We start from the raw sequence: 27575 nt of genomic DNA, 5'->3' as shown, positions 1-27575 counted from the left end.
ACAATACCTACAGTCCACCCTGATGGGTGCTGCCACCCCACGGATGCCCCAGATGCCATTTCCAAGCCCTGGCCTCCGTTAGTTCCTGCTGCCATGCTCACTGCACCCTTGCACCTGCCAGGGACCTGCGGGGCGCTCAGGAGCTTGTGTGCATGCGAGGGGCAAAGACACCTTCCCACCCTTCCATTGGGCCACCACAAGCCCCACGGATGCTAATCTACCCCCTCACTGGCTGCTCAACAGCTTTCCTCCTTTAAGCCCCTGATAATGGTTTTACTAAAATCCCCTTTTGATGGAAAAAAATCCCAGCTGGATGCTTTAGGCCCCAGCACAATGTACAAGTCTGCAGGTCCCTCTCCCTACCCCACAAAGACCTCTAATCAAGTGGAAAATGTGCTGGAGGCCAGAGGTTTGGGGCTGCAATTATTTTTGAAGGGATTACTAGAGAAGAATAGGGGCCAGCAAGGACCTCCCCACTGGCCCTTTGTTTCCCATTTGGTCTTGTGTTTAGACATATTGAGCCTCTACTGGCCGTCCAGGTCTCCAGCCACAAGAGCCTTCCTCACGCCCTTCCCTGGCCGAAAGTTGTCAGCTTGGAACTCCGTGCTGCACACAGATGGAGAGGCCTCGGAAACAATATGCAGGTCCTATTCTGAGCCCAGCTAAGCCCCGGTTTCTAAAAGCATCGTGGCATGCAACCCTATGTGTGGGGAGAACACTCATTCATTAACCTCTAACCCCGCTCTGTTCGCAGAGGGAAGGGGCTTCCCCACATCCCCACACTGTGAAAATTGGGGGCATTCACTAGTGCTTCCCAGGCTGTAGAGGGCAAGAGGTCATGTTCCCAACCCGGCCAGATACCCTCCTTATTTACACACATTGACCCTTCCCTTCAGCCCTGAGCAAACATCCATGAACCTGCTAGTTGCTTACTCTCAGGGGGTGAAGGGTGGAAAAATTATAAATCGTAAACTGCTTTCATTCATCCATTTAGAATTTTCGTTTTCAAAGGTACACTGTGGTAAAGGGGGTTGTCTATGAGGAAGGCCCCCTCTGCTGACAGTTGCACATGAATGGGCAGTGGGGACCCCTTGGTCAAGGTGAGCCCTGCAGGTCAGCCCTGAGGACTGCTCACCCTTCTAATCCGAGCTCCTAGGGATAGCTGCAAATACCCAGTAAAAGGGAAATGACTACACATTCCTAAACTCATCCTGGAATAACCAAGGATTAGGCTGGGCAGCTCTGGAAGTTAAAAGTCGGCATATATTTCAAACTAAAGACCAGGCTAAGTAATCATTTTTTAACTACACAAGCATGATCTGTTTTCATCAGTGTAGATGTCTTATTGATAGTTTGCCCTGCTGAGTTTTCAGTTCTCCATCAAGAGCAGGCGAAGGGTGAGAAACGGAAACATGACACATACAATATATATTACGTGGGAGAAAGAGGAGGCTTTCAACTCCCATAGTTACGGAAACCCACAGGGGCAGCCCCACTCTGTCTACAGTGTTGCCATGAGTCAGAAGGGGCTCTGGCAGTGAACTGAGTTGAAATCCATTTAACATCTAACACAGATATACATGACTATTTTGTGTTGGCTTTCACACTTCCTTTGGCGGGTGTTAGAACAGAGGATGAGATCTCAAGAAAAAAACCTCAAACTCACTGTCATCCCGTCGATTCCGACTCAGAGCGCCCCTTGGGACAGGGCAGAACTGTCCCTGTGGGTTTCCGAGGCTGTAACTTGTTATGGGAGAGTCTCGTCTTTCTCTTGCAGGGCGACTAGGGGTTTCGAACTACTAACCACAGCAGCCCACCGCACAACCCGCGGGGCTACCAGGACTCCTGGTGAGGCTCAGATAGGTGCCCTAAATTAGACCACAAGTCAGCACACACTCTCTGAAAGAACGACAGCCCAGCTTGTTCAGTCACGTCTGCTGGTGATCCCCAAACCGTTAGAACAGGTTTCTCCAGAGGGGAGTCATCTTAACCCTACTTTAGACAGAGACAAACTTCTTTAGAGAGATGAACTATGGTCCTACTTTAAAGGGAACCCTCCCGACAGTGGGGTCTCTCGATTGCCAAGTCTATCATATCAGTCGGACTTCTTGCCTAAGGCAGGCAACATACGGAGAGCTGTGCCCTAGGCTCCCTCTCCTGGACTCCCTCAGAAACCCCGCCATCAAGTCAGTGGCGGCCCTACAGCACAGGTGGACCCTCCCCTGTGGGTTTCCTCTCCTGGACAGACTTCCAAATCACTGCTCGGAATGCCCACCTCCTCCTGTCCTCTGCTAATCACCATTATCTTGGTATTCGAAGTATTGCTTATTCTTCTCTGCCCTCTTAAGGCACTATATTTAACAAACTACCAGTTGTTCTAAAATGGCCCTTCCACGCAAAACCAATTTGGGGGAGAAAAAAAGAAAAAGCAGCAGCAGCCACTTGGACATGGTAAAATGTGATCTGAAAATGGGGTGACCAGACAGCTCGGACTTTCCAGGGCATCCCAACGCTTGTAGGTCTTTGATCACAAAGGTAGCTTAAAAGCCCAGTGCCACCCCAGCCCCCTAGTATCACGAGCCCAATTCTACCTTGAAAATCCAGCTAGACCAGAGCATGTACACGGGTACAGCTCAGAGCTGGAAACAGGGAATGCAGGACAGATGAACCCCTCAGGACCAATAATGAGAGTAGAGATACCAGGAGGAGAGAGAAAGGTGGGCGGAGAAAGGGGGAACCAAGCACAATGATCTACATGGAACCCCCTCCCTGGGGGACGGACAACAGAAAAGTGGGTGAAGGGAGACATCAATCAGTGTAAGACATGAAAAAATAATAATTTATAAATTATCAAGGGTTCATGATGGAGGGAGGGAGAGAGGGAGGGTGGGGAAGGAAAATGAGCTGATATCAAGGGCTCAAGTAGAAAGGAAATGTTTTGAGAAAGATGATGGCCACAAATGTACAAATGTGCTTGACACAATGGATGTATGGATGGATTGTGATAAGAGTTGTATGAGCCCCCAATTAAAAAAAAAGCTGGTGTAAGGCCTGCTTTGTTACTAAGTTTCCATTCAGAAAATAAGCGGACCGCAAGTAGAATGTTGAAATAAGTGTAGCCGATGGCTTTCGAATTCGCCAAGAAAAATGTGTACCGAGGATGCAGAGAAGGATGTTCCCACGGCTTCTGTCCAGAGTCTATGTGGCCTTCTGCCAATAGTGGGGAGGAACCTTCTAGCTTCCCCAGAGCACACCACATGGGGTGCCTGCAGGGAGAAGTGGAACCTCGCCTGCCTCCCGGTAGCTTTCTCCAGCTGCTTCTCACACGCTGTTCCTGACCGAGGTCCGCACCTGACCGTAACCGAGGTCCGCACCTGACCGTAACCGAGGTCCATACGTAACCATAACTGAGGTCTGTCCCTAACTGCATCTGAGGTCCGTACCTAACCTTTGCGCAGATCATGTAGTCTTTTTTTTTTTTCATTTAGACCTTTTACACTGCTTCATATATGGGAAGTGGGGGAGAAGAAAAATGAGGGGCTGATTCCAGGAGCCCAAGCGGAAAGCAGTGTTTTGAGAATGATGAGGGCAATGAATGTATAAGTGTGCTTTACACAATTGATGTATGTGTGGATTGTGATGAGTTGTAGGAGCCCCCAATAAAATGATTAAATAACAACAACACATTTTCGATCATGTGGGCATGTTTACCACTGCCTTCATCTAATCCTCTGAGCCACCATCGTCATGCCTCCCATTCTCAATTCAGCCTCCACAGATGCTCCCAGATGCCCCTCCCCCAACTCTGCAGCTCTCGTTCCCTGCTCTGCCCTCAAATCCATCCCCGATACTTCTCTGCAGCCATCTCAGCCCTACCTCCTGTTCCCCTCAACTAGGAGTGGCCAGATAATCAGCATCACCAGGACAGGAGGGCCATCTCCGCCACAGTTTCAGTTACATGATTTTTTAAAAACTAAAATATGCTTGCTTCAAGCTGTTTTTTAAAAGTGCATGTAAATCTTTATTTTTAAAAAAAACAAAAACTTTAGTGGCCATCTAAGACACAACTTCTTGATCTCTACTCATGCAGAGCAAAGGAGAAAGAAGCCGGAGACTGGAGTAAAAGCTAATCCCCAGGACTAGGGCGCACGGGAGCTATGGCTGCATCTTTCCTGAGCCCAGACCTAGATGTGCCCTGCCTGCCCCTGTCAACCGCTGTGCTCAGAGCCACGATGGAGGCGCTCTGATAGAAGGGGAGGGAAATGTGGAACCCATCCATTAAAAACAAAACAAACAAAAACAGACTTAAGGGGTCTCTTGAGACTAGAAAACCACCCCAAACCATTGCCCACAATCGTCCTTTCCATCTTGAACTGAACCTAGCCCCTCAGGTCACCTAGCTGAATCACAAAGTGGCTCACGATATAAAGGACATCGTCTCTCTCTTTTTTTATTACCAAAAGATCATTTTATTGGGGGTTCTCACAACTCATTACAATCCAGACATCGATTGCATCGGGCATATTTGTACCTATGTTGCCATCATTTTTTTTTAGACATTTACTTTCTATTGAGTCCTTGGGATCAGCTCCTCTCTTGCCCCTCCCCCCCTCCACCCTCATGACCCTTTGATAGATTAAAAATTATTATTTTCAAATCTCACACTGACCGCTGTCTCCCGTCCCCCATGGTTTCTGTTGCTCTTCCCTCTGGAGGGTGTGTGTGGGTGGTTCTGTGTGGATCAGTTCCCCCTCTTTCCATCTCTCCCCTCTTCCCCCTACCCTTCTTCTATGGCTAAGGAATATCATCTCTTGAGTACTGAGTACCTTAAAAAAATCAATGTGATACCAAACAGTCTGCAATTCCTTTAAAACGATGATGGAAACAGCTAGACACGTAGAAACAATGACAGCAGGAAGACGGAAGGCTCACAGGCGGCGGAGAACAATGTAACCAAGCGTTCCTGACCCACCCGTGTAAAGAAATGTTGAATGGGAACGTAAACTGTGGTGTGAATCTTCATTTGAAAACACATCTACAATTTAAAAAATATTTAATCCCTATTTTAAAAGGCGTCCGGAATAGGAAAGTGTGGGTGACAAGGATACCCTGCTCTTCAAACCCCAGCCTTCTGTAACCCCTCAGGCGAGCCAGGTGCACTTCCGGAGCCAGCCCCAGCTCTCGGGAGGGACTGCCAACAGCAATGAGATGGCACAACCCACAGAGTCTCTCACTCCTGATGGTGCAAGACCCTGCAAAGAAAATTCACCAGCACAGACTGGGGTCGGGCTCCCCGAGGGGCGAAGGGAGTCAGGCCACATGAAGCCTGGTCTCTTTCCCTGGTCCTCTGCTACAGAGTCTCTTACAGCCCCTCCTGGCAAATATTAGAAGTCTATCCGCAGAGTGCTGACAGCCAAGTGGCAGGACAGACAGGGTCTGGGTCTGTCTTTATCAGTTACAGAGCGAAGACGAATTTAAGAGCCTATAAAAAGACCAACAGATATTCCTTCCCACCAGCCCCTTACAAAGTCATTGACAGCCACAGCTTCCGCTGGTTTACCGGGATTCATTACTAATGGTTAAAATGCTAACCTTTACAGGTGATGCTTGAAAACCAGGAGTCGGTGTGACGTCAGGGCAGCTGCTCACTTGCTACAACCTTGACCTTCCTTGGCAGCTCTCACAGGTCGGTGGTAGGCCCGGGCACCACCTCACACACACACCTGCTTCAAGGAGGCAGGGTTTCTCGAGTGGGAAGAAAAGTGGAGTTTCGCTGGGAACTGCTCCCAACCCACAACCTGACTTTTCTGCGCCGCAGCCTGTAATCTGGACGTGCCCATGGGAGGCTGTCTCAGGAGTGTTTGCGGAGGAAGGGAGAAAGAAAGAAAAACCCAACCCAAACACTTAAGGGTTGCTGTTTTATGGAACCCTGCTGGCGGCTGGGGGAGGGATAGGAGGCCCAAGTGAGGTTTATCTAGAGATAGTACTGGATTCCCTTTAACTTCCCCCAGCAGCGGTTCAGGGCATGGTGACCTGGTCTTGTTCTGTGCCTGGTCTCTTGCCCCACCTCCTAGAGGCCGCCCTCGATGGCAGTTTCAACCTGATTGCACTGGTTCAAAAGTATGGGGCGTGAGGGGGCAAGAGCAGGGCACTGACCTACTTTCCCCACACGCTGCTTTCTGGGCACCGCGGCCCTGCCTTTTGTCCTCCGGTCCCTCCGCTGCCCAGCAGAGGCCGTGCAAAAACTCTCCAAGGGAGGCTAAGCCTCCTCCTCCTTCGTTCCCTGACCAGAACCTTTTGAATGGTCCCCTGCTTCATCTGCAGAGATTTTGTTGTGTCAGGAAAAAGAAGGCTTGTGAGAAAAGGAAATCCGTAGACTTCCTTCTGCTGTTCAGAGCTAGGCTGAGTGTAAGCTGAGAAAACCTGTGGGGCGGTGCCGAGGCACTGTGTACAATTTGAGGCACACACACACGCACACCCTAAATCAATACCAAGGCAGAACATCTGAGTACACACACACACACCCCTAAATCAAGACCAAGGCAGAATATCTGAGTACACACACACATACACCACACACACACACACACCCCTAAATCAAGACCAAGGCAGAACTGCCCCTGTGGGTTTTCGAAACGAACTCTTTAGAGGGAGCAGACAGACTCCTCTTTCTCCCTCAGAGCGGCTGGTGGCTTCGAAGTGCTGACCTTGCCGTTAGCAACCCAATGGGCAAACCACTGTCCCCCAGGCCACTTTGTCATGCTCCCTGGGGTCCAAGCACTACCAGGTCCTTCAAGACAGGAGCCTGGAGACAGCACCCCTCCCATTCCCCTCTAGAGCAGGGACACACTCCACACTGATTCCCGAGTGGGAAAGCACCAGGTGCCTTTGTAAGCTCCCCGGCTGTCTGCTACGGGCATTAGGCACTAGGCACTGGGCACTGAGCGAGCACGGACGGGAGCCAGCAGTGCCCAGCGCGTGGCGTAAAGACCTCAGTGTGCTCTGGGGCGGGGAGGGTCGGACTGGAATCTGGGGAGAGTCTTTCAGCTGCAGGCTTTAGAGGTGCGGCAGGAGCTGGGAGCACAGTGTTATCACACTGACCAATGAAGGGGGCAGGGGCTTCCTAGGGGATGTTGAGAGGCACGGTGTTAGTGTTTATTCAAAGTACCATTAACCCCAGACATGCACAAAGGTCAATTGCTTATGGCTGGAGCATTCAGGACTAGGGCAGATAGATGATAGAGAGACAACCAGACATGCCTCCAGATAGGCATGCGGGCAGGTAGATCAACAGAGATATAGATACACAGAGAGATACAAAGATAACGTTTCTTTTAACTCTTAATCGGAATCCCCTGAGAATCTGAACTGCTTTGATCTCAAAGGGAAATAAAGGAGCCCGGGAGAGCACAGGAGGCTGAAATGGTGGGAGATCCTTGTTTGTATTTTACTATGAATTTTTTTCTCCCTTGGGGTTTGGCTCATGTGTCTGTATTTGTCCACACAAAAATATTATTTTTAGAGCCTGGAGCCTGTTCACATGTGTTTGCACAGATTTTTAAAGGGCAAATAAAAACGAGAAGCAATAACTTTTTTAATTGGTTGGACTCAGATGATGTGCTGAGAACTATTCCGCTCCCTTCAGGGGCAACATGTTGACTTTTTTTTTAAGGGTAGAATTAGTATTTTATTGTCATTTATCATCAGATGGTAGCTGGGCATATAGTCTTCATACTTGATTCTTCTTCCTTGTAAATACAAAAAGGTTTACACAGCTGATGGCTGCTTACATTTTCAGGAAGCATAATTAACCTAACTCATTCATGGCAGCTTCAAGTTTTTCCTTATTAGCACCAGAAAATTCACCCACCTTTTGTCCCTTTTTATAAAACTGAAACATTGGCGTGCATTTGACTTCACACTCTGAAGCAACATCCTGGCAACATCAAGTTCAAGGAAGGCCACATTGCCATACTTCGCACAGAGGGAACGATAGAAAGGCTTGATCATTTTGCAAGGCCCACACCACGTGGCTGAGAAGTCAGCCACTGCAAGCTTCTTGCCGGCACTGTTCCAGGCGGCCTGAAAATCTCCCTTGCTATCGATCTGCTTCACCATTGTGACCGTTGGGTTTGGACGGGTGACCGGGGTCACAAGAGGAACGGAACAGGGCACCGGACCGAGTATGGACCAACATGTTGATTTAAGATCGACCCCAACACACATTTGAGACACACCCGGACTCTCGCCAGCGATGGCTTGTCAGAGAAGGCCTTGGCTTTTCAAATAAGCTCCTACCCAAACCTTCCCAGCAGCCACAATCATCCTCACCTGGCACTGAAACGACCGCCAGGACACCATTTTGGTCTCTGGCGTAAGGCAGGGGGTCCTGTGGATGGCGCTCGTCCAATCGCCAAAGCAGGCCAGGGACAGGGCTGCACAGCATCCTGAGGCCTAAGCGTCAGCTCACTCAAAGGAAGGCTTGGAAGACTCACTGGCTGACTGGCTGGGGTAGGCCCCATCGGCTCTCAGTGGGACTCCCTGCCCTGGCCTCCTTAGGTGCCTCCCCTGCCTCTTATCCACACCATTGTTTCTCCAGGTGGTCTCTGGATCCCCCACCCTCAGCCCCGACATCAGAATCACCTGGATCCCTGCCAAAACTGCAAAGGGTTCCCAACCTCTCTTCTCTACCCCGAGCTTCCACCCTAAGAATGTAATGTGATCACAACCCGATCCTGCTTAAAAGCCTCCAAGGGCTTCCTTTTGCCCAAAGCACCTCACTACAGTACTGTAAACCTGCCCAGTCCAGGCCCCGCACCCCACGCCCTTAAGCCTCATCGTGACCCTGTCCGCTCTTTTGTGCCCCTATCTCTCTTGCATGCATAACCTAGAATGCGCTTCCCTCCCCATCTGGTTGGAGAACTTTCTTCACCCTTCAAGGTCTGGCTGCTCTGAACTTCCTAGAAATCCCATTACTTGCTGTGCCCCCAGCCCCTGATGGGAGCGCTTCTGGGCGGCAAGCCCTTCTTTGCACGCTCTTGCTCCTTCCGAGGCTCTCCTAGTCCCAAGGTGCGGCATTCGTTTGACAAGCATGACGGTCTGTGCTGGGATTCTACCAGGGTGCCCGCCCCTGTGTGGGCAAGGGAGAACACAAGCTTCAGGGAACCTACAGGCCCGTGGAGGAGACACAGCACGTAACTACCTTAATTGTGATGATAACTTTGCTGGAAGTTCCTAGCTGCGTTGGAGCCTAAATTGGGGGACCCCGCGCTACTCTCAGGGAGCCTCGTGGCACCGTGGTGGCGTAGTGGGCTGCTAACCAGCAGGTCAGCAGTTTGAGTCCACCCGTTGCTCTGTGGGAGAGAGGTGAGGCCTTGCGCTCTCATGAAGCTGTACAGCCTCAGAAACCCCAGGGGACGTTCCACTCTGCCCTAGTTCCACTCTGCCCTACGGGGTCACTAGGAGTCAGAATGGTCTCATAGCAGCGAGTGTGGGTTTTTTAAATTTACTCTGGTCTAGCGACCAAAGAATGCCTCCCCCCAATAAAAACCAGGACTGATGGGATTTTTTTGGTACCCCTAAACTATGGCTTGCACGCTGAAAGCTTCTGAACGACTGTTCTTCGGTGACGCATCACCCAAGTGATGCGCCCATGGTCCCATGGTCCTCACATGTCCAGCCCAAGTGCGTACACCCAAAGCTAAACAGCTCCCCATGAAGTCGCCGTAAAAAGTCCCACGTGGGCAAACAACAGACCGGGAGCTAGGGAGGATGCCGCCCTCTCATTTCTCACCCTTTCTTAGACCCACCACACTCCGAGCCCAGCAATTCCGCTTCTCAGAGTCTGACGTGCCTCCTCCCCAATCCCTAAGTCCATCCCCATCATTGCCAGTGGTGACCCACTTTCCAACAGTACAAATCCGATTCTCCCAGGTCCCTGCTCGAATCTCCAAACGTCTGTCTCAACTCCGTGGCACGGCATCCGAGGAGCCCCCACGGCTCTCCACCCCAACCCCGGCCAGCTGCAGCACGGAGGGGCGTGGTTCCTCCCAGGCCACGCCCCTCGCGCCCCAGCCTGTACGCGGACTGTGTTCTCTGCTGGGGTCCTGCGCAAAGGCCTTTTTGAAGAACCAGATGTGCTGAGACCCCAAGACAGTTGGGGGAACCTGGTACACCTTAGTAACCAAAGAAGCCCAAGAGTTCATGAATGGGTGTTTTCACCTGGGGAGGAGAAGGGCCAAGTTTTCTACTCCCTTTAAGATTTACAGCTTCCTTAATGGAAAGGGTCAACTCGATGGTAGTGAGTGAGAGCATGAATCACATTGAAGTGTTCTGGGTGCATTACTTACATGATCGGCTTCCCTGCATCAGATTAACAAAGGGAGTGAGGAAACTTTTTTTGGGGGGGTGTGTGTGAGGAAATGTGCATCCACAGGTGTAACCACCTGTCGAAAGGCACATGGTACAGTCAGTACACACAAACGAGTGCTCGCTGACGCCCTGCCGTGGAGTCGAGGCCCCACCAATGAGTGTCGTGTACATGAAGCCGACCTCCAGCAGGTCTGAAAAAGCGTCCCCTTCACTAACACTAACTAACCGCTGCATATATAGCCTATGCCCACCTAGGACGTTCGATCGCTGCCAACCTCCACCTGAATCCTACTCCTTCTCAGCTCACGGGCACCACCCTGCATGCTGCATTTCTGGGCTCTACCGGGCAAGCAAGTTTTGGTCTCTGACATCCCCTCGTTAGAAGCACCTGTGGTTACAGAACTTAAGAGTGCAGACAGATAATGGGTTTGGGCTCTGAGGTCTTGGGTTCCTAAGGTGCTGGGAACCGTCCTTCCTGTTGGTGTCGCCTGCACCGAGGAAAACGTTGGCCATGACTGCAAACAGGTACGATCTCTAACACTGCCCTGAGAGACTCCGTAAAAGCCACTCTGTGCTAAATGCCAGGTCCCTGGTTCCGAGGTAACCATTTCAAAGGCTAAGAAACAATGTACATTCTCAAACATATGCCAAGTTTAAAAAAATGTATTGTTATTTGTGGGGGGAGGTCAGATGCTTACAGACATCTTCCCTGAAGGGAGTCCCTGCCAGACTGCTGTCTCTCCACACCACAGTGGTGGGCCTGCTCCCTGCTGCTGCTGGGGACAATGGATTACTTCTCCCTGAAGCTTGAGACCATTAGCTTGATTCCTGTAGGTGGGGTTTACATCCTACTGATAATGGTTCCTATGGAGATCCAGAGAACAGATCAAAGTTAAGCTGTCATCCTAAATCTAGGATCCGCCCATCTTGTCACATGTATACCCCAACCCCTCCTCTTCCTATTGCGTGTACTTCCCTAGACCACCCCTCTCATTACTGTACTACCTGTAGCACAACTCCTTCCTGTGACGTGTGTCCTCACCTGTAATTAGGGGGCTTGCATGTCCCCAGAGAAGATAAAAAGTCTGGGCTAGCATTAAATATCTCTCTCTCCCTCCACATGGACCATCGAACGGGGCTGAGGTGAGCATGCTACCATGAATTGTGTCTGACTCCATTTATTTTAATACTTCTCTTCTATCTCTCATGCTCTCTGTAACTTTACTATGATCTTTACTTATTATCTCTGTACAATTGCGCCTACCGGACCCGTAATGATGTGTTAGGGGCTGGCTTCCCCTGACAATTATTATTAAAATTCATACTCAAGTGCCTTTTAAAAAGCACTATATAGGTTGACATGAGACACTGACAGTTTAGTGTAGATTTCTCTCATCTTCCTTGTGGGAGACCAGGGGTCACTTCTGGCCAATCCACTGCACAGGCAGCCACCACCCACCCTGCAGTGGACGCCTGAGTGTTGCTATGTATGGTGTTGACTGGGTTTCAGGGGCACTTCCAGACAAAGATAAACTAAGAAGCACATCAAAATCACACTCACTGCCATGGAGTAGATGGTGACTCAAAGCAACCCTATAGGACAGAGTAGAACTGCCTCTGTGGGGTTTTGATACTGTAATCTTACAGGAGTAGAAAGCTTCGTCTTTCTCCGGAGAAGTTGCCGGTGGTTGCGAACTGCTGATCTTGTGGTTATCTATCCTATGCACGCCCCATCGCGATCTACTTCTGCAGATCAGTCCATGAAAAGCCTAAAGGTCACCATGGTCTGAGCCAGGGACAGACCTGGGGATGGAGCGACATTTCACTTCCTGGGTGTGGCTTTATCATGAGCGCCACTAAGTTACACAGCTAACAACAACAACAACAACAACTACATCCATGAGGAGGCTTCCACAAGGGCATGGAAAAGTGGAATTAACAGATGATGGAATTTTCCAATGAACTTTTTGAAGCCCTCTCAAAGATTTATGTACTTGTGGAATTGTGCTGTGTACACGCATTCTGTTGATTAAAAAAAAGTGTTCGCGAACAGCCACTACCCTACAAAACTCTGTTCTCAGAGCTACACACCGCAAGCTCGATGCACACAGGACCCTAGCAAGGGAAGGGCTGCCCAGTCTAATGTCCAGAAGAACAACTATGGATGATCAACGACAGACAAGCCCAACCCAGCGCACTCAGAGCATGGGAAATTCATTCCTCCGATGGCGGACGGACAGACGGAGCGGAGCCATCTGACAATGCATGCTTTGCCCGTGTCAGGCAAGTCACTCTCCCATCTTTCCCACAGCCACTCACGGGATGAAGATGAAGAGAGAAGAAAGAGGAGAAGGAACACTGCTTGGTCTCCATGATCCCATCTTCCGAGACGTACTGATTATTTCACACCGGCTTGAACGAAGTGAGGTCAAATAAGAAACCTGGGTTCTAGTCTGCTCTTTGCTCACTTTCTCTTTGGCTTCACTTGGTTGCCCACCTCTTGCCTCCCTTTTCTGTTTGCCTCTAAAATCCGGCAGAATGCACGGGGGGAGCACGGAGAGTAGGTTGAGCTCCGATTGAGCAAGTACTGATTGCCAGGGGAGGACGTGACCTTGGTGCTGTCCAGGGACCTCAAACCTTCGCCATAGGAGATCCATTTGTCATTGGCCACTCCTCTACCACTTTGTCTGAGGATCTGACCACTTTGTCTCTTCCTGTAGGAATTAAAGAAGCCTGGTGGCCATGTGGGTGAGGCAGCGGGCTGCTACCATGACGGTGGTGGTTGAAGCTCACCAGTCACTCCCTGGGAGGAAGATGAGACTGCCTTTTCCCATAAAGAGCAGTTCTGAGGCAGAAACGCCCTGGGGCGTGGGGAGGCATGGGTTTGGTTTTGGCCAGGAATTAAGTACTAGGGAACTGATGATCCCAGGAGAGCCGGCAACCAGAAACAGACAGGGTTAGCATATAACACCTCCAGCTCCCGGCTCTATAGCTGTGCGCCTTCTGGGGCTCGACCCTGGCCAAGTGCCCCCTATTTCTAAGCTCCCAAAGCCCACCGTAGTAGCCAGTAGACACGCCACCCCCTCTACTGGCTGCCTTCCCTCCCAGTCTCACTTTCCCACTGTGAGTGACACCAGTATTTCCTTTACCGCACAAACATCAGAGGAACACACGCCAACTAAGACAACAGGTCTTCCCTGGGCCACAAACCATTCTAGACAAAGCCAGGAGCGGTTCAGACCAGAGAGGAAGAAGAACACTAATTTCAACTACCCATAAAACAAACAGCAGGGTTGGCAGCTCGCAGCATCTCTACCTTATGAAAAACTCTTCCTTCACAGGAAGAAACAGTGCCACTCGAGGGATTGGGAGCAGGCCTGGTGTCTTCCCAAGTGGGCCCAGGTACCCCGATTTCTCCACCACGCTGAGGGCACCAAAGGGAAAGGGAGGCCGCGTGGAGGGAAGTGGCTGCTTCTTGCCGAGGCTCTTGTCCGTGGGGCAGTTTCTCACGGAAGCACTCAGCACACTTCCAGGGTGAACTGTGCTCAACAGCAAGCACTAAGACGTTTATTTTTCATTCACTATGGAAGGATTGGGAGAGAAGGAGAAGGAGGGGGGTTGGTGTTGGGTACAAGGAAAGAGAACTAGGAAAATCAAATAAATGGAAGGAAAACGATGAAAGGAAAGGGTCCCTTCGCAAACAGTCATGACTGTCTTCAAGTAAGAAAGGGAAGATGTGAAGGGCCAGAAGGCAAGAAATGGAGACAGGATAAGTTGAGGCCGCCTTGCTGCTTTGACTCAAGCTGCAAACTGCTGTGTCTTTCCCGCGCGTCCATCTGCCCGTCCGTCCGGCTCACGTCACGGAGGCACCGGTAGGCGGGCTGTGCCTGGGGGTCTCCAGAGGCTGATTCTCAGAAGCAGATGACAGGCCTTTCTTCCCAGGTGCATCTGCATCGACTGCAACATCTCACCTTCCAGTGACAGTGGCGCCTGTTAACCAGCTGGGGGCACTTGCACAAAACTCTAAAGGGAGTGGTGATCTAGTTCCAATTTTTTTTTTCAACTTAAAAAAAATTTTTTTTAGTAGAACTCCATTTTCCATGAATGGAACTGTTACACTGTAATAAGTAATATCATCAAACTCAGAACTCAAACTCACTGCCATGGGCCCTATAGGACAAGGTAGAACTGCCCGTGTGAGTTGCCACAGGACTATTAACTTTTTATGGGCGCAGGAAACCCCATCTCTCTTCTGAGGAGTAGAGGGTGGTTTTTAACTTGACCTTGCAAACTGCAGCCCAATGCATCACCACCACACTACCCGGGCTCCCAAATAACATCATGATGCAGTTCAAATAGGGTGAGGGCAAGCAGCTCCCAGGGGTCCTAAATTATGCTCCGAAGAAATCACTTACTCAGCCCAGTCCCTCGGTTTTCCAGGTAAGGGAACACTTGTGAGAGGGGTTGGGTCAATTGCCCAGGTTCACAAAGCCAGGGACAAATCCCGTACTTAATGCCCAATTCCTCTCTCTCTTCACTCCAACACTGTTTCTCAGAGACTCTGCTCTCAACCAATGGCTCGGCATGTGGCACTGTAAGCCACCAAAATTACTGACTCCATCTTTCATTAAAGACTCGCCCATCCATTTCCGGAGAACGAGAGAGTTTGACTTCTTCATACCACATTAACTCCAGTGGGTAATTTTGAATTCTTTGTGGCAGAAGTAATATAGGTCAAATTCCATTAAATACATATCATGATGATGAAAATCAGTTTAGCTACCAGAAGAAAATCCAGTCCAGTAAGATTCAATCAGCAAGAGTTTAGTACTATACTGTAGAAGACCATAGAGAGTCTTTGGAATTCTGGGAAAAGCCCTTTCCTATCTTGTATAGAAAGGGCCCTGGTGGTGCTGTGGGTTAGGGGGTGGGCTGCTAACCCTAAGATTGGTGGTTCAAACCCCACAGCCGATCCTGGTGTGGTAGTTACATAATCTAGTGTCAATTTCAGAGGATTATAAATGAAGGGGTGGAATCTGGCCTATCAATCAAGATATAATCAATGAGGCCTCTGTGTGGGCCTGGCCTTCTCCTGAGAATTCTGGAAACTCCTGTATTTCCTCCTTGGAGTCGGAGGCGCAGTCTGCTCACTTCCTGGGAGATGTTCTACTGACAAGACACATGGCACTATACCCTGGGAGCTGGAGAAGCCACATGGACCTACCCTGATACCACCAGACCTCTGGAGTCTGAGAAGCCACGTGGAGACCCCCGCCAGTGCTGAGATGCTTACACTGGATCCACAAGACTTCCCACCCACTGGCCTGTGATCTTCCTGCATTCGGCACCATTGTATGTGTTTCATGAGTCTGAAGAGGCCTTTATAGATTGGTATCACACATAAGGGCTAATATTGGACTTATGGACTTGATCTGGACTGGGCTGGGATGTTTTCTCAATATTCAATTCCTCTTGTATATGAAACTATTTTTATACACACGAGTGTCTATGAATTTGTTTCTCTGGTCTAGCCGACTAGCACACCTTGTAAGAAGGACGGGGCAGTTTGCTGCAGTCCAGAGCTGTGGTCTCTGAACCTGTGACAGAGTTGCTGTGGGTCCGCATCGCCTCGATGGCAGTGGGTTTTGTTCCTTAGGTATCATCGCCTCACGTTGGTATGCGTAAGAATTCAGATAGCAGATTCCCTCCAAGACCATTACCATAGCCATAGCTGCGTGTCACACAGGCAGTCCAGTGCGGATCAACATCGCCCGGAACGCCCGCTCGGGACGGATGCCCACACCTATCTAGTATCTTTCAGGTAGTCCTGGATGACATGTGACTCGCTACCCTGGCACAGAGAAGCCCCGCCAGCACCTTCCCAAGCCTGGGCCTGGCTCACCAACTGACTCGGCGACCAGTGACATCGGGGGCTCACCTGGAGCAGGTGTGACCGTGGCTCTGCGGCCCCAGCTTTGTCAGGAAGGAGCCCTGGTGGAAGACATGATGTTCTCGGCCTTTCCAAAGAAGGGAAGGTCAGTGAGCATGTGAGACGCGCGCGCGTGCACAAATTTGGAAGATGCGGGGCCAGTGTGGCTGCAGGACGCACAGGGGATCGATGGGGACGCTCGCGGGCCCCTCGGTGAGGGTGAGGGTGAGGGCGAGGCGCCGGAGAGGCTGTTCAAGGAGGACAGATCACGGAAAGGACAGCCCTGAAGGGAAGGCCACAAAGAACGAGGAAGCCTTTTACAAGAAGTAAAGAGGCAAGGCCCCGATCCAAGTAAAACATCAAGCTGAAAAGAAATCAAATAAAATAACAGAGGCAGTTCAGAGGACAAAGCTGAAACGCCGTCCCTGAAATGTGGTTCCTCTGTTTCCCTCTCACCCCGACAGCTGGAGCCAGAGCCCAGTCAGGTCTCCAGGCCGAGTCCCCCGCACAAGATGCCTCCGGGTGAGCTGGGCCCGGGACGAGGCATGTGGGAGGCCAGCTCACACCCCCTCCTCTGGATTCTCAGCCATTAGGTCATATTTGAAACCTGGTATTAGAGCAGTTCATGCTGGGACACTGCGTGAACTCAGCTTGCCCTGGTGCTGGGACTCCTGCCGTAGAAGGGGCGGATGACACGTCTGTAAAGCGGTGATCGTCCTGAGCCGCGTCCGTGCAAGCGAGCATGCCAGTGGCAAGAGAACTGATTGTTCTAGAGCTTTCACAGGAGGCATTTCCGTAGAACCGCCTCGTGCACTGACTCCCTCACGGCGCAGCAAGGCACCGCTAAGAGTTGGGATGAAAACGGAAGCTTCCAAACATCTGGGCCCTTTAAATAAATACCTCTGCTCTGTGTTATTATTTTGGACGGACCGACAACCTCTGGAGGAGGCATGAGCAGGTCGAGTGTTGACATTCGGCAGCGCCAGCACAGTCGACGGTTTGGCTGCCTAAAGTACGTGGTGGGTCACCCACTGGCACCCAGCTGAGTCTGACTCAAAGGGTTTCTAAGGCTGGGCAGACAGCCTCCTTTCTCCTGTGGCATGTCTGGTGGACTTGAACCAGCAACCTAGCTGTCAGCTTGACCCATGGCACCAAGGCTTACTCTTCGGAACCACCTGTCCCTTGTTGGGGGGTACCATGCAAATAAAGTGCGACTGAGCGAGGTGATCGGGTAGTTTTACCATCCTGGTAGGCTTATCTTGAAGCATCCCAGAGGCAGAGGGAGGGAGTCACTGCTATGAGCAAGTTCTCTCAGCACTGGCTCGCACTGTCTTCTCATATGGGCATCTGAAAACCTCCTTCACAGGTTATGAGTAAGGAGTTCCGGTGCTGCCACTCAGCTGCTAACCAAAAGGTTGGTCCCTGTAACCCCCCGCCCCCCAGCATCTCACAGAAGACCAAGGAAACCCACCCAGTGGGCAGTGTCACATGGGGTGGATGTGAGTCGAACTCTACCCCGTGGTACCCGACCACAATAACAAGAGCGAAGGGCTGTGGCTTCATCTCAATGAAACAAGATGGCATTTGTAAAGCACCAACTAGACTGCTTGACTTACTGCCATCTGGCTCGGAGCGAGCCTGTAGGACAGCATAGGACCGTCCCTGGGGGTTTCCGAGGCTGGGAACTACAGGGCCAGAAAGCCTCACGTTTCTCCTGTGGAGCAGCTGGGGGGTTCAAACTGCTGACCTAGCAGTTAGTTAGACCTAACACATAGCCCACTGCCAGCAGGGCTCCAAAGCCCCTCCTGTGGTGCCTGGAATAGACACCCTCGGGCACTAGTCTAAGCCCGAGGGTAGAAAGATGGGCACGGTCCAGCTGGTCTCGTGGGGCTAGCGGCAGTAGCCTCAGCACTAATTGAAACCGTGCAGGTGCTAAGAGAGCCCAGAGGGCTAAGTGTACCCCAAGAAGACCGAGAAGGCTGCACACGGAGGAGCGGGAAAGGCAATGGCAAAGGAAATAAAAGCCAAAGGGAAACAGTTAGACACGGCCTGTGGGAGGCTTGGATCACCGGGCTAACCAGCGGATCTGGCCCCTGGAGCAACAGTGCCTGGCATGTCGCAAGAGCTCAAAAACACACGCCCAGTCGTGAAGGGGATGTGGAACCAGTCACAGAGGATGACGGTGGGGTCTGCTGGAGAATGGTGGGCTGGTCTCAGACATGCTGGGCTTCCTCAGACAGAGAGTGATGTCGAATTGAGACTTGGGAGAGCAGTCTTGGCCAGAGATTAAGGCATAGGAGTCATCTCTAAACAGAGAATAGAGATGCATTTACATCTTTAAAATGCACAGAACAAAGAAAACGAGAGCCTACGGAGAGGCCCTGAAATTCCGGGCCTCAGGAAGGCCTGAGAGAGGAAGAGGGGAAGGGCCCAGACAGGGCACAGAGGTCAGCTGGGCAGCTGCGAGGGGGCTGCAGAGGGCTGAGCTAAGCTTCGAGAGAAACAAACGGGAGAGGGGAGATGTACACTTGGTTTCGAGTGATTTTCTTCCCATGTAACAATGGATTTCTCTCTCTTGTTAACCCAAGTCTACAAGTCTGGAGTGGTTTTAGCAGGAAGAGCATTGCACTGAAGCAAAGGGACCCGGAGAGAAAGCGTAAGCGTTAGCGTTCATCTGGCAAATCTCAAAGAGCTCAAAGCACTCTGAGGAGGCCAAATCACCTCCTTAGGTGATTTTATCATGTGTGCCCCCCACCCCCCCCCCCCAGTCGGAGCTAGAAGCCTCAGGGAAGTTTCACCAGGGAACCGGGTTCCTGGGAGGAGAGTTGAGCTCTGTTTCTTGGGTGACCATTCAAATCCAAGCACACTCGGTGCGCTCACCAATTCGTGCAGTCTACACACCACTAAAGAGCTGGCGCGAGCTAGAAACGGAGAACACAGAGTTGAAACGACCAAACAAACATCCAGGAGCATCCTCAGCTTCAGGAGGAAGACAGGCACATTATCAGGGAGCTGTAAAATACAGTAGAGGCCTTAAGTCCAAACTCACTGGCATTCAGTCGATTCCGACTCATAGCAACACTGTAAGACAGGGTAGAAGTGCCCCTGTGTATTTCTGAGCCTGGGCCTGTTTAGGAAGCCCTGTCTGTCTCAAGAGGGGCAGCTGGTGGCTCCAAACTGCCGACCCTGCAGTGAACCACCCAACACATAACCACTACGTCACCAGGACTCCTTAAATCCTTAACTAGACACTCACACACACACACACACACACGTTCATGCATCTGCCAGGTAATCAAGTCAATTGAAGGTCTTTTTCCATGTCTTTCTTTCCGAGACTAAGAGTTCTTCGGTCCAAGGAGTGGTAAGTTCTCGAGCTGCGACAGGAAAAGACCCAACTCTTCTTTTTTTTTTTTTTTTTTTTGTCTTTCTGCTTAAGGTGGGTTTCTTTCTTTCTTTCTTTCTTTTTTTTTAACATTTTATTTTTTAAAAAACATTTTATTAGGGGCTCATACAACTCTTATCATAAAGCACATCTGTACATTCTTTGCCCTAATCATTCTCAAAGCATTTGCTCTCCACTTAAGCCCTTTGCATCAGGTCCTCTTTTTTTCCCCCTCCCTCCCCGCTCGCCCCTCCCAAGACCCGGCTTTTCTATTGTCCCATTTGATGACCAGGAGCACCCCGTGAGTAAAAGCCACTGAATAAAAGCCACACGGAGGCCCTTTTGACTGTGACCTTGCCTGTAACCATCGTTAGGGATTGAATGAAGTGGCTCTAATGTCCTGGGTATTCAAACCCACGGCTTCTCATCAGGGAGAAATATGGGCCATCCTCATCTGGCTCTCCCCTCCCTCCCTCCCCCTTCCCACTGCCCCAGAAGGGAACCATCTCCAAGATCCATCTCAGAAAAAGACCACCTCACATCTGCAACCAGGGCCACTGCAACTTAATTGAAGTTGCTGCTACCGCTGACACTCGCTATTAGTGTTTGTCGTGGTGGCTGGCCTTCTGCTGCGTTTCCTTCCAGGAAACAGAAGCAGTAGGAAGAAGGCAACAGGCGTGCATTTTCAACTAAGTCCATTTCAGATGCAAGAAAGGAGGGTCTGGGTCGAAGCCGCCGTTCCAACACAGATAAGGCTTTGATCACAATTCATGAGTACTGGAAGCTTGAAAAGCAACCTTGGGTTTCCCTTGAGGGCATGCTCTTTTTAAAATGACTGTGAGTTGGGATTCAAGCCATTTATCATTCCCGAGTTCAATCTCTTTTGTGGATACTTTAGGAAATACGAACAAGCAGTGAGCTGGACAAGCCTAGTATGGTCAGCATGCTGGCGTGGCATTTTAGCCGGAACATGCCCCATGGTCGTGTTTTAGAGTTCAGTCTCTCGTGGGGAATGTACCATTTGCCTTAGCTTACAGCGGGTGCCGCGTGCTCTAGAAAGGGCAGGTGGCTCTCCCAGCCTGTCGTGGGCTGTCAGGAAAGAAGTCACAATTAAAGCTCAGTCCTGCTCAGCCGGCCCGGCCACGTCGTCCTACCACTCCGGGAACCCTCTGGCCGATTAGGGTCATCACCTACCACAGCCAGAGCCCCTGGCTGAAAATACAGCCTCCCTGACAGGGCTTCAGTTATTCACATGTTTGAGAGCCAGCCAGACCCTGGCCCGGGCACTGAGCAAACATCTGGGTGAGGTATTGGCCAGAAAACCACCCGGCAGCTGGAGGCCATATGGGCACGGGGCCTGCTTCAGCCGGCAAAGGCCCTCCCTCCACAGCCCTACACTCCTCCACCTTCAAAGCCTTGCCCCCCCACCCCCCCCCACTTGCTTTTTTTTTTCTCCCCTACTCAGACCACTGCTCTCCTTCCAGCATACCTAACTTCCCCACTGGGCCCAGGATCATAATTTCTTCTGCCTTCTTTGTTCACCGCTCCTCTGTCATGTCTCCATCGTCTCCCTTCCAGACCTCTGTCCAACACCTGGAAGAGTTTTCCTCCGTTCTTGCCTGCCAGGATGATGGTGATTGCCGTTAAGCTGTGCCTCGAAAGCTCCCACTGGATTCCCCACACTGGTGGCTCTCTTGACCCCCCCTCACCATTGAGCCTCCCTAGCTAAACGAAGGGCTCATTCCTGGAACTAGGTTCACCAAGGCCCTGCTCGGAGCCAAGCATGCTGCCCCTGCCTGGACAGGGGCCTGCATTGGAGTCTGGTTTTTGCCTGCGAGGGCTGGCACAGGAGATAAACTGAAGACAAGCCCGTTAAAGGGGCATGCTAAGTTTTAGCCCAAATCAGAACGACTGTGTAGAGAGAGAGGTGTCTTTGGGCGCTTTAAGAAGAAAGTAGTGTGGGGGGGTGGGGGGGTTCTGCAATGACTCTGGCAGGCTGCAGGACACAGAGGGCATTCCTGGGCACAGAGGAGCACGTGCAAAGGCCCACAGGCACGGCAGCCCGGGCTGGCGCCCAGGAGAAGGAAAGAGGCTCGACAAGGCTGTGATGGGAGGGCTGTCTGGGGCAGAGGTCAGAAATGGAAGGGGATCAGGAAGAGCTTTGAACTCCTTTCTAAGAAGTGACCGTCCAGCTTTGAAGCTCTCGGGACCGCGGCGCTGTTCATATTTCCCTTGCAGAAGGGGCTTAAATTGGCGGTGACCTCACGGGATCCGGCATCTCATTCTTATTTCCACCCGGGAACGTTCCGAACCGTTTCCCCTCGGCATCGGTTCACAGCGGAGCCCAAACCCTGACGGCCTGCATCGTTGGAAGTACACACACCTCACGTAAGCTGGGCGGGGATTGCCACAACCACACAGCCGTGACGCAGCCACGGAAGGAGAGTAACCTTCTCAGACTCGCTTACTTTGGAGTATGCTCACCTACTAAATATGGCGGGGCGAATGAGCTCAGTGATCTGCCTTGAATAAACCCAAGGGTTCAAATAACTATGGGGCAGCGCCCCTCCTTAAGGAATTCACGTTGCCTATTAACACATTAAAGTCCTGTGGTTTTCAGAAAAATGTGTTTAATTTGGCTTAAGCCAGCACTCAGTATTTATTTAATTATACAACCCCCAACCTTTTTTTTTTAACCAAATACCTATTAAACTCTAGCGAGAAACACGTGTTGGAAAGTGCTGGATTCATGATTTGAGCCCACCTTTCAGCCTATCGATTGAGAATCAGCCCGAGGGCTGGAACGGGACTAATCTGAAAGTCAGTGGGTTTCCTTTATCGTCCACCGGTTCCCACATTTACTTGGCCTACCACCTCCTTTCAGAAAGTAAAAGTTACCCAGCAGCCCTCGGGCAATTAAAAGCTTTAGGATCATGTGTGAGGATCTGCTTTTGCAGCCCACCCCACCCCCCAGCCCAGTAGGTCCAGCGTCCCCAGGGGGGGCTTTCCGCACACCCTGACACGGGAGTGAAACTGGAATTGGCACCACCATAAGAAAGAGTGATGAAAATGATGAAGGGCAAAAATGATGAGGCCCAAGGCCCTCAGTGGACAGAGAAATGAAACAGGAAGAAGAAATCAACGAAGAAGGAGAAGAAAGTCCAGGGAGAGGAAACCTAGTGGGTTGAAAGATAAAACCAAGAAAACCTGGGCCAGAGTTTTGTTTTGTTTTTAAGATCCTAAATGCATGAACTCCTTTGCAAAGTGAGGCAATTTCCCAGAAATTCTTTGGGCCTAAGGAAAGGCCAATGTAGGGATCAGGAGCCTCCGGAGCCCAGCCTCTCCCTCAGAGCTAAAGAAAGCCATGCCCGCCGTGACCAAGGGACCTGAGAAGGAACGCTGGCCGGGGACGAGATCAAAGTCACCAGGGACCAGCAGGAAGGCCGAGCGGGACCATGGAAGGGCAAACCATGCCGATAACTAACCTGGGCCCGAGAAGGGCTCATGCCTATCTCCAACCGAGATAAACGGACTCAACAGCGAGGAGTGGGCCATCTGAAATCTGTCCACTCGGGGTGAACGGTCAGAGAGTCACTGAGCCTCTGGGACCTCGCTCTGCTGATAGCACCCGCTCCCCACACACATCTCCGGCCCCTTTCCAACCTGCCTCTGAGTTTCGCTTGGACTCTGCTGTCCCCATCAAGTTAGTGCCCGGTTTCCACGCTTCTCTTCACCGACACCTTTTCTTCAATTCTGGTGCCATCGTTCCAGCTCCCTGGCAGACTGTTGTTAGGGGCTGTGGCGTGGCCGGCCACTCCACGGGCCACAGTAGAGGGACCTCCTAGGCTGTCATCTAGACAGCTGGAGACCCCCAGGTCTTTCTCCTGTGGAGAAACCACCGGGGGAGGTTCAAGCTGCCGGTCTTCTGGTTCGCAGCCAAGGATTTAACCATCACACCCCCAGGCTCCTTTCCTGGGTAGGCTGTTTTGGGTTGCTGTTGGGGGCCATTGACTCCATTCCGGCCAGTGCCCCGTGCACAACAGAAGGAAACGCTGCCCGGTCCTGTGCCCCCCTCACAAGTGCTCCCGTGCCCGAGCCCATTGCCACAGGCATGGTGTCCGTCCAGCTCTTCGAGGCCCTTCCTCGTTTGAGCTGCCCCTCTACTGTAGCAAGCATGAGGTCCTGCTCCAGGGACTGGTCTCTCCTGACAACACGTCCAAAGTATAGAAGACCAAGTCTCCCCGTCCTTGCCTCTCACGCGCACTCGGGCTAGCCATCGCGAATGTCCTCCGTCCCAAGAGGAATCCATTTCCATCCCTTTCCATTCAGACTCTAAGTTAGTTATTCACCTCCCAGGCCTTCTTAGTGACTGTCTGACGAAGCGCGCCTCTGTGCTATCTTGTACATCTCGGCTACTTTTATAGGCCCAGTGCGTCCCTCTAATTGCTATCTGACCTCCGATTTCAGTAATCTTCTATTTTCCAGACTCTAATCTCGGAACATCAAGAACGTCGTACACGAAGAATGCAAAAGCCATTAAAAGGATAACACAGGAAGAAAAGATTAAAGTAGATGTTAAAAGAGACTCTGAAATTTGCTCTTAAACATAGAGTGGGTAAAGCCAATGGGAGAAATGATGAAGCACAAGGGCCGAACAGAAAATCTCTCCACGTGCAGCTAGAGAAGGCCAAGTGCTAGAATGAAATTTGCAGAGCCTTGGAGTCAAATAGGCAGAAGGGAAGAAGAAGCTCAGCAATGCTCAAGCTGAAAGAACTGGAGAAAAATATTCAAGTCTCCATTTACCATATTGAAGGTCTCCATGGGCCAAATGTTGAACAACGCATGAAGCAACAAAAGACGATGGATGTAGAAGCTGTGGGATTGGAGAATGTTTAGTTGTGTATATTTTTGCCACAATGGGGAAAAAATTACACAAGCAGCAATGAGTACTAGAAGAAGAGAATGTTCTAGAATTGAACGTGGGGATAATTGCATGACTCTTCTTGGTATGGTTGAGTTATTGCATCGTCTGACATGGGGATGATGCTAATAAAACTGTTTCATAGAAAAGACAATTGAAGGAATGCTCAGAGCCACTGGTGACCTAACAGGATGTGGAAATGATCAAACAATATCATCAATATCAGGTGCGACTAAATATTTTGCTGAAGGTAATTCACAATGGCGACAGCATGACATTGACAAGGAGCTACCAGAAATTCAAGCCGGATTCAAAAGAGGATGCGGTATGAAGGGTGTCACCACTGCCATCGAGTGGATCTTGTCTGGGAATTCCAGAGAGAGGGTTCCTTGTGTGTTACTGTTTACACAAAGGAAGGAGTTTGGCTGTACGGATCATAACAAAGTATGAAGAACACTGAGAAGAATGGGAATCCCAGACACTTCACTGTACTCCTGCAGAACCTGTGGATCGATCGAGGCAGACGGAGAAGGTAACAAGGGAATTGTGTATGGTTTTAAATCAGGACAAGTATGTGTCAGGGGTGTATCCTTTTACTATAGTTATTCCATCGGTGTATGCTGAGCAAATAACCCCAGAAGTCGGTCGATATGAAGAAGAACACAGCACTGGAATTGGAACAAGGCATGCTAACGACTTGTGATGTACAGAGATGGGCACTTGAAAAACTGACGAGGAAGACCAAAGACCACGGCCTTCAGTATGGATTGCTAATCAATGTAAAGAAAACACAAATCCTCACCTCTGGACAAGTAGACAACAGGATGATACAGGGAGAGGAGATGGATGCTGTCAAACAGTTCATTTTGCTTGGATCCACAGTCAGTGCTCACATGGAAGCAGCAGTCAAGAAATTAGCTGATGTATTGCTTTGGGCAAATCTGCTGCACAAGATCTCTTTAAAGTGTCGAAGAGCCAGGCTGTCACTTTGAAGACTCATGCCACAGTATTTTCCATGACCTCCTATGCATGTGAAAGTTGGACCATGAACAAGGAAGACTACAAGAATTGATGTATTTGGATCATGGTGTTGGCCAAGAGTAGTGAAAGTACTATGGGCTGCCAGAAGAACCAAAATCTGTCTTGGAAGTACAGCCAGAATGCTAGAAGCAAGAATGGCAAGACATCGTCTCATGTAAGTTGGACATGTTATCAGGAGAGACCGGTGCCCAACAAAGGACATCATGCTGGTCAACGTGGAAGGTCAGTGAAAAAGAGGAAGATCCGTCACAAAATGGATGGATGCAGTGGCCACCTCAGTGGCCTCCGACACGACAGTGATGGTGAGGCGGGCGCAGGATTGGGCAGTGTTTCGGTCCGTGGCACATAGGGTCACAGAACGGACTCCATTGTCTCAATACTCTTTCCTACTAAACTAAGACTCAGCACACAATCCTCCTTACAGCATCTAATCCTTAGGAAGCTACCATCGGTCAACCAACGTAGACACTCACGATGGTCCCCAAACACAGAGCTCATCATCACGGCGTGACAGCTCTGAATTATGAATACAAACGACAGTGCTGTCCCTCCAACAGCAGTCATGCCACGAGATGACTTGTGCCTCGGACTGACAGGACTTAATCATAGTTGTTCATGCTCTCGTCCCTTCACTTAAGTACTGCACACTGTGGGCACTGCACACGCACGCGAGCAGCATCACCATTTAAAATGCCCTAAACGGATGGCGCCACGACTCTCTGCACCAATGGCTTGAAACACAAAACTATCGGTGCACAGAGAGACATGGGCGCAGTGTCACAGAATGTAAATGCTGTATTAGTGCATCAACTGTCTGTCATCCGAATAACGATCAAAATTCCCTATTCTCTTCCAAAGCAACAACCAAAAGCTTCAGCAGCCCCAAGGAAAGAGGACATGCATAGGTAATTGAACTGGGTGACTTCGTATGAGCTGTGACTTATCACAGGCCAGTCACGCAACTGGAAGCAAGAGAGACAGACACATCTTGTGGATAAGATGAAAGAATCGAGACACAATAGAGACTGGTTGGTGTTGGTGTTTTTATTGTTGTTGTTAGGTGCCATCTGGTCCATCCTAACCCAAAGCGACCCTACGCACAGCAGAAGGAAACACTGCCCGGTCCTAGGCCGCCCTCACCATTGTTCCTGTGCCCGAACCCATTGGTGCAGCCACTGGGTCAGGCCATCTCACAGAGGGCCTTCCTCTCTGTCGCTGCCCCTTGACTTTCCCAAGCATGGTGTCCCTCTCCAGGGACTGGTCCCCTGACCACACGGCTACCTTATTCACAGGCCTCACAGGACTGTCTTCAAGGCACGGGTTGTTAGCCACTGGACTGTTTGTTGTTGCCGCTGTCGTCTCTCCCTTTTGGTGGGATAACAGAAAATAAACACAGCGGGCAAAGTCAAGTCAATGAACTCTTGGTTCCTGCTGCCTTGAGTGTCTCAGCATTTTACACGGAGCCCTGAGGCTGAAAGAAATAGCTCTCCGAGACTGGGGAAATCCCTGAGACCACCACCCTAAGACGCTTTTAGCGGAAAACTCAACCTTCAGCCAAACAACCGGATGGAATATAACATAGACCAAGTCACCCGTGGGTGCCGGAGCCCGGTAGCGCAGTGGTTACGCACGGCTGCTAACCACGAGGGTTAGCGGTTGGACAGCGCAGCTGCTCCGAAGGGCCAAGAGGAGGCTTTCTACACCTGGGAAGAGTTGGGGCTGCGCCACCCTGTCCTGAAAGGTTGCCGTGAGACAGTTTCCCTGGGCGGCAGTGAGTTGGTTGGGATAAGCTTGTCATGGGTCCCTTACACACCAAGAAGCCAAACAGTCAACATTTACCCAAAAGCAAAGCTGAGGAGACAAGAAGGGGACAGGAGCTGGAGCAATGGGAAGAGACCAGGGAGAGTGGAAACAATGAGAATGTGGAC

General features: G+C 50.7%; 1 protein-coding gene and 1 pseudogene across 2 annotated transcripts in view; both read right to left on the bottom strand.

The window, feature by feature from the left end:
• Positions 1-27575, bottom strand: part of WNT5B (Wnt family member 5B) — a 127254-nt gene that overhangs the window by 71315 nt on the left and 28364 nt on the right. The window lies entirely within an intron of this gene.
• Positions 7808-8118, bottom strand: LOC142450581 (thioredoxin pseudogene; annotated as a pseudogene).

This window comes from Tenrec ecaudatus, chromosome 6 (genome assembly GCF_050624435.1).
Source record: "Tenrec ecaudatus isolate mTenEca1 chromosome 6, mTenEca1.hap1, whole genome shotgun sequence".
NCBI classification, from domain to species: Eukaryota; Metazoa; Chordata; class Mammalia; order Afrosoricida; family Tenrecidae; genus Tenrec; species Tenrec ecaudatus.
The sequence above is the reverse complement of the archived record's forward strand: the minus strand, read 5'-3'. Positions and strand labels throughout refer to the sequence as shown.